Below are 15,955 nucleotides of genomic sequence, written 5' to 3' on the forward strand. Positions count from 1 at the left end.
CATCCCCTCATTCCCCTCTAGCACTTAGGGAAGATGCCAAAGCTATAGCAAAGTAGGGCCTGAGTCATTTAGCTAATTAGAAAACTTGTGTAGAAGAACTCTCACTAGCCATAAGATATCACACTTCATATGGCAGAAATCCAGTGTCCCTTGGATTGGTAGGAAGACGTGGCTTCTGATCCTTCTTAGGTTGACCTCCCACAATAATACTGTTATGACTTGGACTAAATACATCTCCTCAAAAAATGATCATACACATCCTTTGTTCACTAATCTGTTATAACATCTACAGATTAATTGTATGTATGGTATAGAACATAGAAATGTTAAAGTTTAAATCCTGGATTTATTGGAAAAGAAAGTCTCCTCATCTTCCTGTATTCTCATTTAAAGAGAAAAATGGTTGTGTTTTGATTCTAAGATGCATATGTGTTTCAGATTTTAAGATCCTGAAATTGAATGTATTTAATAGTCAATGTGATTGGAAAACATTTTGTTATAATTTGCTTCTTGGTAAAATTAATGGTAAATCTTAAAAGCAATGAAACCCTAGATTCAATTACACACCATCAAATCCCACCAACCGAATACAAGAACTTTTGTAAGGCTCCAGTGAAATAAATGGCCTTCAAACAGTCTTCTCAATTGTCAACATAAACAACAAGGACCTCTGTATAGCACAGGGAACTCTATTCCATACCTTGACATAACCTATAATGGAAAAGATTCTGAAAAGCTGAATCGCTTTGCTGTATACTTGCAGCTAACATAATATTGCAAATCAACTACACTTCAATTTTAAAGATATTGTTTTTGTCATCAGGAGAATGGATGAATATTCTAAATGATGAATATTCTAAATGATGAATTCATCTAAATGATGAATATTCTAAATATTCTGAATATGGTCTAAAGTTCTTAGTTTCTAATGTCTACAGAAGTCCTACATGAATGCAAGATCTTAGTTAAATTGAATCTCTTCTGTAGAATGAGGAAATGTGCTAACACAAGCTAAGATAAAACCATACTGGCCACTGTGATTTCCTTACTGGCCAAAGAAATCAGATGCTGAACTCTACAGATTATTTTTATCAGTCTTTCCAAAATTGTGTTTTATTCTCAGAGATAAATTAATGCTAAAAAGCAAACATTTCATAAACTTAAAATCAGTTATAATTTAAATCAGTATATGTCTATAAAATAAACATGTTTTTGTTTATAAAATAAAAGCAGCAAACAGTAAAACCTAGGTATGCAAGTGCAATGTCCTTATCTCACAAGCCACAGATCTAATCTAATATAAACTGTCACAGCCGAAACATCTCCCATACTCTTCGATGTACTGTTTAAAAAGAACGACTAGAAATTAATCTTTTAAAAAAGTAAAGTCCTTCTGCAACTGATTTTTCTTATGATAATTCTCCCTGTAGAGAATTTGGAAAATGCAGAAAAGAATAATAAGAACATTTGAATTCCACCACTCTGAGACAATCATCAGAGATTTAAATCTCTGATTTAGATGTATTTAAAGATTTAAATGTATTTTCTCAGTTTTTTGTATAATGTTATATACATTAGTGTAAAGTTGGAATAAGGGGGTATTGGTATATTTGACACACATGTATAAAGTTTATGTCAATTTTTTTCACTTACGCACATTTTATCATCACCATTTTCATATTCGCAAATAGTCTTCAAAAACATCTTTGTAATGTGTATTGAAACAATATGGAAAACAAAACGTTGCATCCATACCTGATTCTTTAAACAGTGTTTCTTGACCCTGGTTATAAATTACAAATCACTTGCAGAAATTCTAAGAAAAATACAATGGCCAGACCCCACCCTCAGAAAGTCTAAATGAATTAGTCTGGACGGCATCTAGCTAGACACACAAATGTTTTTCTCACGTAATTCTAATGCACAGCCCCGGATGAGAAGTATTGTTTTACATCAAGATAAATTCCAAGTAGATAAGAAATTGATTGCAACGAAACAAAACAAACCATGGAATTAGTGAATAAAAAAATAACTGTATATATAATCTTTAGGGTACTAAAGAACACTAAAGGTAGAAACATCAAAGGGAAATATTCACATATTTAACTATGTGAAAACTGCATTTTCAAATGCCAAAAAAATCACAAACTAAATGGAAAAGCAAATCACAAACAAGGAAAAATTTTCAATATGCATTATAGGCAAAGCTCTTAGAAAGTATAAAGGGAATGATGAAGAACTAAATAGAAAAGGTCAAGTATAGGTAAATCACTCAGAAAAAAAAAAAGTCACTACACATATGGAGATAAAAAGCATTTCCTTTTTAAATGAAAAATAAACTGATCTTTACTTCAGACTATATTCTTCCTTTCCTGACTCCTCTCCTGCCACTCATAACTCAGAGGCGTTCACATTTATACCCTGAAGCTTCAACTCATTAAAAAAAATCAAACTCTAAGCAAATATATTAAAACTAAAATACGAATACATAAAGAGGAGAGTAGCACCGACACTTAAAGGTCTCATAAAATCAGATATAAAGGAACGTAACACCGCGTTATTACTGCCTGAGCCGGGTTCTGCACAGGTTGTACTCGCAATAAAAGGAAGTCTTTTCAATCTGCTGCGGTGACTTTACCTTCATTAGAATGCATACTCATTATTTTCTGATTACTCCTTTACATAAAGCATACCATTTTTGTACCTTGGTTTCCACACCCCTTGTACAGTATTCATATTTTATCTCTAAAGACTGTAATCAATCACTTCAAACACAATAACCCATTTAAGAATGGATTTTATAGGCAAAGAGGCACACCTTTGGTGATGTGATTGCAATCATCAGATGCTCCGACTTTCCTCAAGCATGCATTATACGGTGTGGACATAAATGATGCAGCAAGGCTAGGAGAGGCGATTACAGGAGGAATGAGTCAACTCAGCCCAATGGGTACTTCCTGGTTTCAGGGTGTATCCATAGGAACCCTTTGAAATGTTTTGTTTTATTAATTTGGCTCCTTTCTATTTTTCACTGGTGCCAACACTTTCAAGATAATGCAGTTTAGACATGTCACAGCTGTTGAAACTCATAGCGTGCGCTTGGGCTGACAGTGGTGTATCATCAAGAACTAGAAACACCAAAACAACATTATGATAAAGAGTAGAAGCACAAGAAATGAGAAGACAAAGGGCAGGAAATATTGCCTTACCGACTTAAAGCCGAGCCCTGGGGGAAAACATCTGGTTCAGAGCAAAGGGATTCTTTCAGCACAAGGAAGGGGTCCTACTGGATAAAGTGAGAGAGACAGGATCTTGGAAGCTGAAGGGCAGGCAGTGAAATGTTGCTCTCTGGAAAGGAATTCATATTTTAAAAGGTGAGATACCTATGACCTTGAAATCTACATAGCAGCCGTAATTCGTGACTTTTGATACTGTTCGTAAAACCTAACTCTACTACATCTAGAAGGCCTTCCATCCTGAATTCTTAAATGAAGTATGAACCACTCTCTATGCATTTGGGAACAAAGATAGAATTTACAGGGGTTTAACAAGATTGTTAGTTTGGAAATAGTAAACTTTAACAAACTATGGAATGTCATTTACTTCTACAGAACCTGATGTCTTCACAAAAGGAACAAAAGAATACTATAATTTACTAAATTGATAAGGAACTTTGGTCACAGAAATTGGTATATCTGAGAATAAACCACTTTGCACTTCAACACCTCTCTGCCTACCCTCCTCCACCACCAAATCTTTCACAAATGCTTTAACTTCTGGGTAAGTCTTAAAAGCTAATCTTCTGAAAGATCTTTAAGGCTCACAGGCTAGGCAAGAGATTTAAAAGTTTATTTTGTGTGGGTGTATGTTGGAATGTAGTCGTGTGTGAATTAGATAGAATCTTGAATATATTCCAATCACACCTACTTTCTGTTCTAACCACATATGTACCATTATTTAAAACACACACTTTCATCTCATGGACATTTAAATATTATCTTTGTGAGTGAATAGATTAGGAAGAACCTCTGGTTCACTGAAAGTTTTGCACACAACCTTCAAGCCTATAAATAAAGAACAATGCACCGTTCGAGCACAATACGTAATCTTTACACCAGTCCCATGAGTCAGTAACATCAGAACCCATCTCTCACATCTGAACACTCCTCACTTTGTTCAGTATGACCCCTTTGCCACACTAAAGGAATCACTGTTCATTCCAAAACAAGATTACATACAAGAAAATGATTGAAAACTGGCAGAGCCAAGATTTGAAATCAGACTGTCTTGTCAAAAAGTCTCTGCTCTTTCTAGTAGATAATAATACTTTCTAAATATGACAGATTTTGGCATCTTTTACAACTAACCAGCTCTATAAAGCATCTAGTGGCAAAACCCCTGAAATATAAGTGATGCATAAAGCAAAAAATCAAAATAAATCAACTGATTTTAAATGCACTTTTCAGAACAAACACATATGAGTCTTGTCTTTCTAAGACATCCTCAAAGAATAAGAGAATCTGAATATTTTCATTCTTCAAACTGCTCAAGTTTATACCCTGTTAATTATCCCAGTTTTAAAAATCTCATTGGTTTGGGATAGTAAAACTTTAAAAAATGTACTGAATGACGGTTCTTCTTCAGGAAATCTGTTAATACTACTCACTATTTAATAGAACAAAAGAGAAAATCATATCATATTCTTAAATGCTGAAAGGCATTAGACAACATCCAACATCCACTTTGTAAAATTTATTTTTGTCTCTAAATTATGACCCAGTAAAATTGACCTTTTCAGTGTGCAGCTCTTTGAATCTTAACACGTGTACAGACTGATGTAGCCACAACCACAACTGGGATACAGAAAGGTTCCATCACGTCCAAATTAACTCCGTCGTGTTACCCCTTCACAGTCATACCCTTCTCCCACCTGTAACTCCTGGCAACCACTGATCTTTTCTCCATGACTACAAGCAGATTCTTGGCCAACTGAGCCACTAGGGAATCCCTATTTGAAAATGCCATCTAAATGGGATCATATAGTATATAACCTTTTAAGACTGGAATGCTTTTGTGACTCATCCAAGTTGTGTGAATCAACAGTTTGTTTCTTTTTATTACCAACAGTATTCCTTTGCATGGATATATCCTACTTTGTAAATCCAGGGCATGTGGGTTGTTTCCAGTTTTTTGTGACTGTGAATAGAGCTACTACCAACATTTGTGTACAGACTTTTTGTTTGTTTGTGGCTGTGCTATATAGCATATGGGATCTTAGCTCCCTCACCAGGGATAGAACCTGTGCTCCCTGCAGTGGAAGGGTGGAGTTTTAACCACTGGACTCCCAGGGAAGTCTGTGTACAGATTTTTATGCAAGTATGTTTTCCCTTCTCTAGGGTTAATACTCAGAGGTAGGATTGCTGTGTGATACAGTAATTTATTCAACATTATAAGCAACTGCAATAGAACGGCTGTGCCATTTTGCAATTCCATCAGCAATATAGGAGAGTAACAGACACTCCACATCCCTGGTAGGACTTGTTATTTTCATTATTTTTATTTTAGCATTCTAATAGGTATCTAGTGGTATTTCTCACCACAATTTCAATTTGCATATCTGGTGTGCATGCTCATGCACAGCTGTGTCCGACTCTTTGTTACCCCATGGGCTGCAGCCTTCCAGGCTCCTCTGTCCATGCCCATGGACAGGGGATCTTCCTGACCCAGGGATCAAACTCACGTCTCCTGCATTGGCAGGCAGATTCTTCTATCACTGTGCCCTTTATATTTCCCAAATGGCTAAATGGGATTCCCAGGTGGCGCTAGGGGTAAAGAACCCGCCTGCCAATGCAGGAGACCTAGGAGACCGTGAATTAGATCCCTGGGTCAGGAAGATCCCCTGGAGGAGGGCATGGCAGCTCACTCCAGTATTCTTGCCTGGAGAATCCCTTAGATAGAGGAGCCTGGCGGGCTACAGTCCATAGGGTCAAAAAGAGGGGTTATTTTTCACTTCTTTTTTATTTTCTTCAGTTGGAAGCGGAAGTTATTAATTTGGGACTTTTCTTCTTTTATGCACAAGCTTTTATAAACTTTCTTCTAAGAAACACACTTGCTTCTTCCCGCAAATTTTCATATGCTGTATTTTCATTTTCTGTCAATTCAAAATATATTTGGTAAGCCATGGTTCATTTAAAAAGTATTTAGTTTTCAAGTGTTTGTAGATTTTCCAGTTATCTGTCTGTTCCTGATTATGATCAGAGAGTATATTTTGTATAAATTCAATTCTTTTAGATTTGTTATGGTTTATGAACCAGGATATAGTCTATCTTAATGAATGGTCCATGTGCACCTGAAAAGAATGTATATTTTTCTGCTGTTGGGTTGAGTGATCTATAAATATCAACTAGATCTGCTTGATTGGTGGTGGTGTTCATTTCTATATTCTAGCTGATTATTTTTTTTTTACTAGTTCTGTTGATCACTGAGAGAAGAGTGTTGAAGTCTCCAAATTGAGCTTTGACTATTTCTCCTTTCAGTTCTGCCAGTTTTTGAAATATGTATTTTGAAGATCTATTGTTTGATATATACACTTAAGACTGCAATGTTGTCTTAGTGAATTGACCCTTTTATTTTTTCATCCTTTCTTTATCCCTGGCAATTTTCATTACTCTGAAGTCTACTTTGATCTTAATATAGTAATTTAATGGACTTGAATGAATTTGAGCAAACTTGGGAAGATAGTGGAGGACAGGGGAGCCAGACAAGCTGCATTCAGTCTGAAATGAAGTCGCTTAGTCGTGCCTGACTCTTTGTGACCCCATGGACTGTAGCCTACCAGGCTCCTCCGTCCATGGGATTTTCCAGGCAAGAATACTGGAATGGGTTGCCCTTTCCTTCTCCAGGAGATCTTCCCGACGCAGGGATTGAAGCCAGGTCTCCCGCATTGTAGGCAGACGCTTTACCGTCTGGGACACCAGGGAAGTCCAATACAGTCTACAGGGCCGCAAAGAGACAACTTATCGACTGAACAACAACAACAATAGTAATTCCAGTTTTCAATTGACTGCTGCTTGCACGTGTGTAACTTTTCTATTATTGTGCATGGCAACCCACTCCAGTATTCTTGTCTAGAAAATTCCACGCTCAGGGGAGCTTGACATGCTGTAGTCCATGGAATCACAAAGAATCAGACACAACTCAGTGACTAAACAACAACAGTAGTAACAATCTTCAGTTGATTGTTGTTTGCATGTATATATCTTTCCCATTATTGGGCATGGCAACCCACTCCAGTATTCTTGCCTGAAAAAGTTCATGGAGAGAGGAGACTGGTGGGTGACATCCATGGGGTTGCAAAGAGTCGGACGTGACTGAAGTGACTGAGCATGCACACACACACACCTGTATCATACTTGAAGTATTTCTTATAGATAGCATATAGTTGGGACATTTTTAAAAAGCCTATTCTCTTTTAATTGGTGTATTCTAAACATTTACATTTAATGTAATTATTGATGTGTCTGTATTTAGGTCTATCATTTTGTTGTTTTCTGCTTTTCTCTTTTTCTCTGTCTTTAATTTCTTTGTTTCCTCTTTCCTCTCTTTTTTTTGGAACATTTTTTATTATTTTACTTCAATTTTCCTATGCATTTTGACAAAATATATAACTTGGTTTTTTTCTTAGTTGTTATTCTAGGCATTACAGTATACATATTTAATTTTTCAAAGTCTCTTGGAACCACCTAATGTGGCATGTAGGAACAGTAACACCACATTACCAAAACTAATTATTCTTGTTCTGGAGATACTAGTAATAAGGAGTGAAAATGAGGGGTACAAAGGGAAAAGAGAATTTAAATGATCATTCTTTGCAGATATCATGATTGTTTATCTAGAAAGTACCGGAGAGCCAACTAAAAAGTTATTACAACTGTTAGGAGATTTCAGTTGGGTGATTGGAACAAAATTAAAATATAGAAACCAACAGTCTTCACATATAAAACAACAGTCATATGCAACATAAAGTGAAAGAAAACATTAAAATATCTAGGGATTATCAAGGAACGTTCAAGTTCTATATAAAAAAGGCTTTAAAAAGTGATGACAAATAATGCTCACATTAGAAAGAAATAGAAAGGTATTTCATACCAGTTTCTTGGATCACTATGGAAGCAACCACAATTCAGAGAGTTGATGACATGCTTGGCTAAGGAGCCACAAGGACGAGCTACCATCTGTGAAATCAACATCCAACATGTTAAGTAAGTCAAATCTCCCTAAATTAATATGGAAATTTAATTCACTCCACTAAAAACTGAAAGCAGATTTGTTTTTCTTTTGAAAAAAATCAGAAAAAAAATTGATTCTAAAGCTCATATGGAAAAAATGGCAAGAATAATAAAAAATGATGAAAAACAAGTGTACTAGCAAGAAATTATCCCAACCAGACAGTAAGGCATATTTTAAAGCTACAATAATTAAAACAGTGTGGTATTAGACCATGAATAGAGTTTACTGAAAGGCCTAAAAGTTTCAAAATAGACTAGCTACAAATCAATAAATAAAAGGTGGATTACACAATAAATGATGTTGTAATAAGTGGGCAACCATCTGAAAAAAACTAAGTTGTATCCCTAGTTCATATTTCACAGCAAAATTAATTTCAAGTGGATCAAAACTTTAAACATAAAAAAATAAGACTGCTAGAGGAAAATATGGGGGTTTAAACATAATCTCCAAAAGGTAAGGCTTTTCTACCTATGACACAGGTAGAACACAGTGACCATTAATCAAATGCTTTTAATTCTACCTGTATTTTAAAAAATCTATAAGCTCATCTGAACTTCAGTGTGCAAAGTTTTTGTTGGGATTTCACTACATGGGCATGATAGATTGGCTCACTGGCCACAAGGCTGAACTTAATCCTCATTGCCTCTTCCCTCCTTGGAGATCAGGCTGAAGTTTTCGTGACTCAAAGCCCCAGCCCTCTAATCACATGTTTGGCCTTTCTGGTGTGGTCAACCCTCATACTGAGTCATCTCATTAGCACAAAATATCAGTTTCCACCATGAATAACAAAAACACTTCTATAACTCTGGAAATTTCAATGATTTAGATCCTGGAAAGTGAGACAGGGAGGGCAGGGAGGGTCTGGGAATAGGGGAAGAGTGCCAGGCAAATTTTTTATTCCAAAAGTTTAGGGGGCTACCTGTAATAGCAAAAGGCTTGAAACCAACAGATTCCAGTAACGGAGGATTATTTTTAAAAATTCATTTAATTCAAAATCACTAATTGAATCACTAACTTAAAAAAGATTCATTCATATAATGAAATTCTAAGCAATCAGTGAAAAGATGGGGTGATGCAGTAAGTAGGGATATAAAACAAACTGCTGAATGTGCGTAACAATCTGTATGGGATGCTCCAATTTACGTTTCACATATGTTTACATATACATGGGGCCATCTCTAGAAAAATACACAAGAAACTGGTAGTAGAGGCTGAATCCAGGGGAGGGAAATAAGTGGCCATAGGGACTTAATTTCTTACTCTTTTCAAACTTTTAATTTTTGTACAATAAGTGTACATGTATTACCAATCTAACAAGGATAAAACATTAACAGTGTACTTGAACATTTCTATGAGAATACTGAACATTATTTAATCTTTGAATATTAAGGATTATTACCATGATATATGTGTGTATGTATATATATATATTTATATATAGGCCAGGCTGCACAACTCGTGGCATCTTAGCTCCTTGACCAGGGATCAAGAGAAGGCCCTTGGCAGTGACAACACAGAGTCCTAACCACTGGACCACCAGGGAATTCCTGTCATGAGCTATATGGAACAACAAAGCTCTAAGTGTCTATCAAGGCATGCAGGGCTGTTTTCACCCACACTAAATGACCCCAGGCTGCTGGAATTTGAGTGTTAGGGTCATTTATACTTTTTCTGTCTTCTCCCAGATGCTTCAGACTACTGTCAACATTCCTTCCCCTAGTTAACTTAAACATCTTTTAAATCGATGCTTTTAGTTGTGGTGGACTAAGATGCGGGTCACATGGTCTCTCTATTTAAAAGAGGGAGAAACTGGTTTTCTGATAACTTGAAAAATCCTTTTACAATTGATGAATTTTAGAGATTAGACTTTATTAATAACTACTTGACTACTCAAGATTTTTACACATTCTCAGTTCCATATTTTAGTAACTTATTAAAGAATAGCATGTTGGCTTCCCTGGTAGCTCAGCTGGTAAAGAATCTGCCTGCAATGCAGAAGACCCTGGTTCGATTCCTGGGTCAGGAAGATCTGCTGGAGAAGGGATAGGCTACCCACTCCAGTATTCTGGCCTGAAGAAGCCCATAGACTGTATAGTCCATGGGGTCACAGAGTTGGACACAACTGAGGGGCTTTTACTTTCACTTTCAAAGAATAGCACAATTGCTAAATATATGTTTAAAACTTTTTCAGAATTTCTTTTATCCATTGATTCAAAAGTATTTTTGAGCATCTAGAGTACACCAATCAAAGAATGTTCTAGGTCCTAGGGATACAGCAATAAACAATACAATGGGCCAAACTCCCTCAGAATTTACAATCTAATTGAGGAGAGAGGCGATGGCAAAGAGAAAGCAGTACTATAAAAAGAAAATAATGTAATAGATATTAGGATGGGGAACAGCATTAAATAGGATGGTGTATCTGTAGGGTCTAGTCACAAAACGAATACCACTAGGACATCCCCCCCCAACACACACATTCCATTTTTAATATACAAAATAAGGTATTTATTATAGGGATTTTCTTATAGGAGGCCATCCCAATCCCAAAGAAAGGCAATGCCAAAGAATGCTCAAACTACCACACAATTGCACTCATCTCACATGCTACTAAAGTAATGCTCAAAATTCCCCAAGCCAGGCTTCAACAGTATGTGAACTGTGAACTTTCAGATGTTCAAACTGGTTTTAGAAAAGGTAGAGGAACCAGAGATCAAATTGCCAACATCCACTGGATCATGGAAAAGGCAAGAAAGTTCCAGAAAAACATCTATTTCTGCTTTATTGACTATGCCAAAGCCTTTGACTGTGTGGATCACAATAAACTGTGAAAAATTCTGGAAGAGATGGGAATACTAGACCACCTGACTGGCTTCTTGAGAAATCTGTATGCAGGTCAGGAAGCAAGTTAGAACTGGACATAGAACAACAGACTGGTTCCAAATAGGAAAAGGAGTATGTCAAGGCTGTATATTGTCACCCGGCTTATTTAACTTATATGCAGAGTACATCATGAGAAACGCTGGGCTGGATGAAGCACAAGCTGGAATGCAGATTGCTGGGAGAAATATCAATAACCTCAAATATGCAGATGACACCACCTTTATGGCCCGAAAGCGACAAAGAACTAAGGAGCCTCTTAATGAAAGTGAAAGGAGAGAGTGAAAAAGTTGGCTTAAAACCCAACATTCAGAAAACGAAGATCATGGCACCTGGTCCCATCACTTCATGGCAAATAGATGGGGAAACAGTGGAAACAGTGAGAGACTTTATTTTGGGGGGCTTCAAAATCACTGCAGATGGTGACTGAAACCATGAAATTAAAAGATACTTACTCCTTGGAAGAAAAGTTATGACCAACCTAGACAGCCTATTAAAAAGTAGAGACATTAGTCTGCCAACAAATGTCCGTCTAGTCGAGGCTGTGGTTTTTCCAGTAGTCATGTATGGATGTGAAAGTTGGACTATAAAGAAAGCTCAGCGGAGAAGAATTGATGCTTTTGAACTGTGGTGTTGGAGAAGACTCTTCAGAGTCCCTTGGACTGCAAGGAGATCCAATCAGTCCATTCTAAAGGAAATCAGTCCAGAATATTCACTGGAAGGACTGATGCTGAAACTGAAACTCCAATACTTTGGCAACCTGATGCGAAGAACTGACTCATTTGAAAAGACCCTGATGCTTGGAAAGATTGAAGGTGGGAGGGGAAGGGGACGACAGAGGATGAGATGTTTGGATGGCATCACTGACTCAATGGACATGAGTTTGAGCAAACTCTGGGAGATAGTAAAGGAAAGGGAAGCCTGGTATGCTGCAGTACATGGGGTCACAAAAAGTCGGACACAACTGAGCGACTGAACTGAATTGAAAAGGGAAGATGGATGTGAAGTGGGGAAAGCAAGGATGCACTGGGACCTGCCAGGATGAGGAGACCCACAAGAAGTGAGTGGAACTCATGAGGGTGCACCGGAACCCAGGCCAGTCTCATTGACTTCAAGTCTCCAACCTCGATGACGGGGTTGTCCTGCAGAACCCAGCACCCTTTGTCACAGAACAATACACACATCTGGCCCAGGAGTTAAAGAAGCTGAAGGAGGTGACCCACCTGGAGCTGGTGTTCTGTGGGCCTGCCTGTTGGTCCTCAAACCAAGAAGGTGAACCAGCACATAAGCAAAAAACCAGGTGGGCAACAACAGTGCATGCCTTGCTTGCACCTTTCAATTATCAAAAGAATCTGGATCTGGTTACTTTCCCTTAGTCCTCTAAGTCTCATGCCAAACATCTCTTTGACCCACACTATTCTGGAATTATGCAGACGTAATTCAGAGGAACCTATGAGCAGCTTAGCTATATTGGCCCCGTATAAATTCACCACAGATGGTCAGAGGTCTCTGAAAGATATTTTCTCTGAGAACTTGAATGATGAGAATTCAACCATGAACCACATCAAGATTTGGAAGAGAATATTGCAGGCAGAAGAAATAGCTAATGCAAAGGCTCTGAGGCAGTGACGTAAATGAGGTATTTTGGGAGGATAAGGCCGGGGCATGGTGAGAAGAGATTAGAAATGAGATTAGACATAAAGAAAAGGCCCTGATTACGTGGGGCCTTGTAAAACATAGTCATGAGCATGAGTCACTTTTTCCCAAGTGCAATGGGAAGCAAATAGAGTTTTAATAAGACAGTCACTTTGAGCTCATTTACATTTCTAAATTTTAAAATAATTTCAAATATACAAAAGGCATACAGTTAGCATGAAGAATTCCATCATCCAGCTGATTTCCCTTTGCTATGTGGAGACCGGGCTGTAGAGAGCAGGATCACTCCTTCTGCAACTCCAGGCTTCCTGCTATTCTTATGTAACTGTCATCCCTAGGGTACTTTCCAGGTGGCTATAGTGGAAAAGAACCCGCCTGCCAATGCAGGAGTCGTAAGAGATGCAGGTTTGATTCCTGGGTTGAAAAGATCCCCTGGAGGGCATAGCAACCCACTCCAGTATTCTTGCCTGGAGAATCCCATGGACAGAGGAGCCTGGCGGGCTATGGTCCATAAGGTCGCACAGAGCCAAACACAACTGAAGGGACTCATATCACTCCTATAGCACAATGCCCTTGGAGTTGTGCAGAGAAGGCGCCCAAGTGTGGAAGCAGCACTATTAGAAAACCACTGCATGAGTTCATGCACTAATTTTCAGATCTCATGGGAAAACCAATGTCATTATTTTAGTCTCAATTTATAAATACACGTTGAAACAAAAATCAGTTGCTACCCCTTCAGATCTAGTCTCAAACTGATTGGCTGTATCATTTCACTTCTCAAAAACAAAGAACCTCAAAGATTTGACACCACTGAAGCTATTTAAAATGAATGTTTCACAAATAATTCCAGATTTCCAAAGAATTTTCAGAGAACATGCACAGCCTCCTGAGGGAAACGTTGAAGGGGCCAATGTTCATGCTGATATATAGATTCTAGTTTCCTTATGTTAGAATCGGCCTTAGACTCGTATATCTCCCATTTTCATCAGACATGGCTTACTTTACTTGAGATCATGAAAATTTTTTTTCCTAAAGCAAGTTCTTCTGCCTGGATTATCTCTCCCTGCTAGCAACACTATCTGGCTGAAAGCCAAGGTTCAAATATTGAAGTGAGCTGAGGTACACAGAGATATTCAAGCTCATTTCTAACTTTCAGCACAATTTCAGGTTTACTGTTAAAAACCAACAGTGAAAGTTAACTATGGCTAGCCATTCTTTCTCACTAAAATTTAACACAATACATAATAGGTGCTCATTAAATCATGAGGGTAAAGTAGAAAAGTGAAAGAGAAGTCAGGTGACTATGGGGAATCATTTATTCTCTGTTTCATACTCAAGTTACAGGGGAGCATGATTATCACACTAGCACTTAGAGTGATATGTACTGATTATACATATCAATAAAAACACCTTCATATACCTTCCTATATAGCGCTTCCCAAGTGGTGCTAGAGGAAAAGAATCTGCCTGCCAATGCAGGAGACTGGAGACACAGTTTCGATCTGTAAGTCAGGAAGAGCCCCAGGAGAAGGAAATGGCAACCCACTCCACTATTCTTGCCTGGAGAATCCCCATGGACAGAGGAGCCTGGCGGGCTACAGTCCATGGGGTCACAAAGAGTCAGGTACAACTGAGCATCTGAGCACACATACCTTAGTACATGAAGAAAGAAAATGCTTCTGGAAAAAAAAAAAGCTGTGGAAAGACCATTCAACTTCTCCAAGAAAAAATGTAAAACAGATTAAAGAAAAAAACAAAACGCATTATCTGACAAATAAAGAAAGTAGCAAAGTTCTGATCTTTAATTAGAGTTTGCAGTATACAGTTATCTTTCTGTAATCTGTGGTAACAAATCTCCATGTAAACACTCAGGAAGAGAAAAAACAGAGGATACCATGTCATGACTTACAAACTATGAATTCTGAACTTGGATTACTAATTATTCACAGCTGTTTTATACATTTATTAACAAACTGTCTTCCTTCATTTAACAATGGCTCTTGAATAACAAAATAAATTATCAGTAAATTCAACCATAAATTAAAAAATAAAAGTAAAAAATAAATTGCTCAAGCTTCATAAATGCAAGCACAGTAATATATTTCATACATGTTGATTACAGTTTCCATGTTCTTTGTGTAGGTAACACAAAGATTATTCTCTTCCCATTGTTGCAAGTTAACAAAACTTTTGAAAAGGCTTCAGTCTTTTTTTTCAGCTCAATTAACTGCACTTCAGTTGAATACAACAGACAATAACTGGGGTTATTAGATGTGAGATGTAGTAAAATAAAAGGTCATGACCACTCAGAAGATCACATAAATCTAAAACATATTGTCGACTTTCTAGTCTCAACCTGTAGCTCTCATTTATTAAATAATTTACAAAGAGCTGTTGATGATTTAATGAGCAGGTTGAACTTTGTCATTCTGCCATTTTGCTAGTCACGAACACATGTGTTTTGCCTTTAAAATGAAGCAGAATACTATTCACTTTCAATGAGACTAGATGCAAAGGAAAAACAAAGACAAAATAGATATTTTTAAAGTTCTGCTATGTTACTTTAACTACATTTAATTAAAAAAGGTTAATTACCAGATCAGTGCACTATTTCTTGCTTAAAAACATAACACCTTTGAAAGTAGATTAAAAAAGAAAAATCTTTAAAATAAGCCAGAGGTAAAAATGAAAAGGCCTGAAGGACTTGCAAGACAGAATAATCTGTGATCAGTGACTCTTAATGGGAATAGTCATTTTAGACTGCAAGTACCAACAACAATGTAGCAATTTTTTTAACAGGCACTTGATAGAGTATTTGAATACTCAATACCAGGGCATCATTCGCAAAAAATATGGCTTTATTACAAAGGATTCAAGATGGCAACCACTTAGAATCCAGTGCCAACACGGATTATAACAAATCCAGTGAGTATTTTGTTTTCCAATTATTCATAGAAAATTTAATCCTGATTAAGTATCCTTGGGCAGGAATTCATGGGTAGTTGATGACTGAAACCAACATTTATGTGAAATGCTTCTGTTAATTTAATCTGTGTATACAGCTTAATTATGATTGGGGATTCAATGTAAGAGAAATGAATTATATCAGGATTAAAATTTTAGTAACCAT

At 37.1% G+C, this 15,955-nt stretch overlaps 1 protein-coding gene across 1 annotated transcript in view; it reads right to left on the reverse strand.

The window, feature by feature from the left end:
- Window positions 1-1,475: 1,475 nt before the first annotated feature.
- Window positions 1,476-15,955, reverse strand: part of GPR180 (G protein-coupled receptor 180) — a 41,028-nt gene continuing 26,548 nt past the window's right edge. The window contains exons 12-13 of the mRNA XM_010845870.1: window positions 8,149-8,234; window positions 1,476-3,348 (exon numbers count right to left, since the gene is read on the reverse strand). The gene's annotated coding sequence lies outside the window, so the exon portion shown is untranslated. The remainder of the gene's footprint in view (window positions 3,349-8,148; window positions 8,235-15,955) is intronic.

The sequence above is a fragment of the Bison bison genome, unplaced genomic scaffold (assembly GCF_000754665.1).
Source record: "Bison bison bison isolate TAMUID 2011002044 unplaced genomic scaffold, Bison_UMD1.0 scf7180017864225, whole genome shotgun sequence".
Taxonomy (NCBI): domain Eukaryota; kingdom Metazoa; phylum Chordata; class Mammalia; order Artiodactyla; family Bovidae; genus Bison; species Bison bison.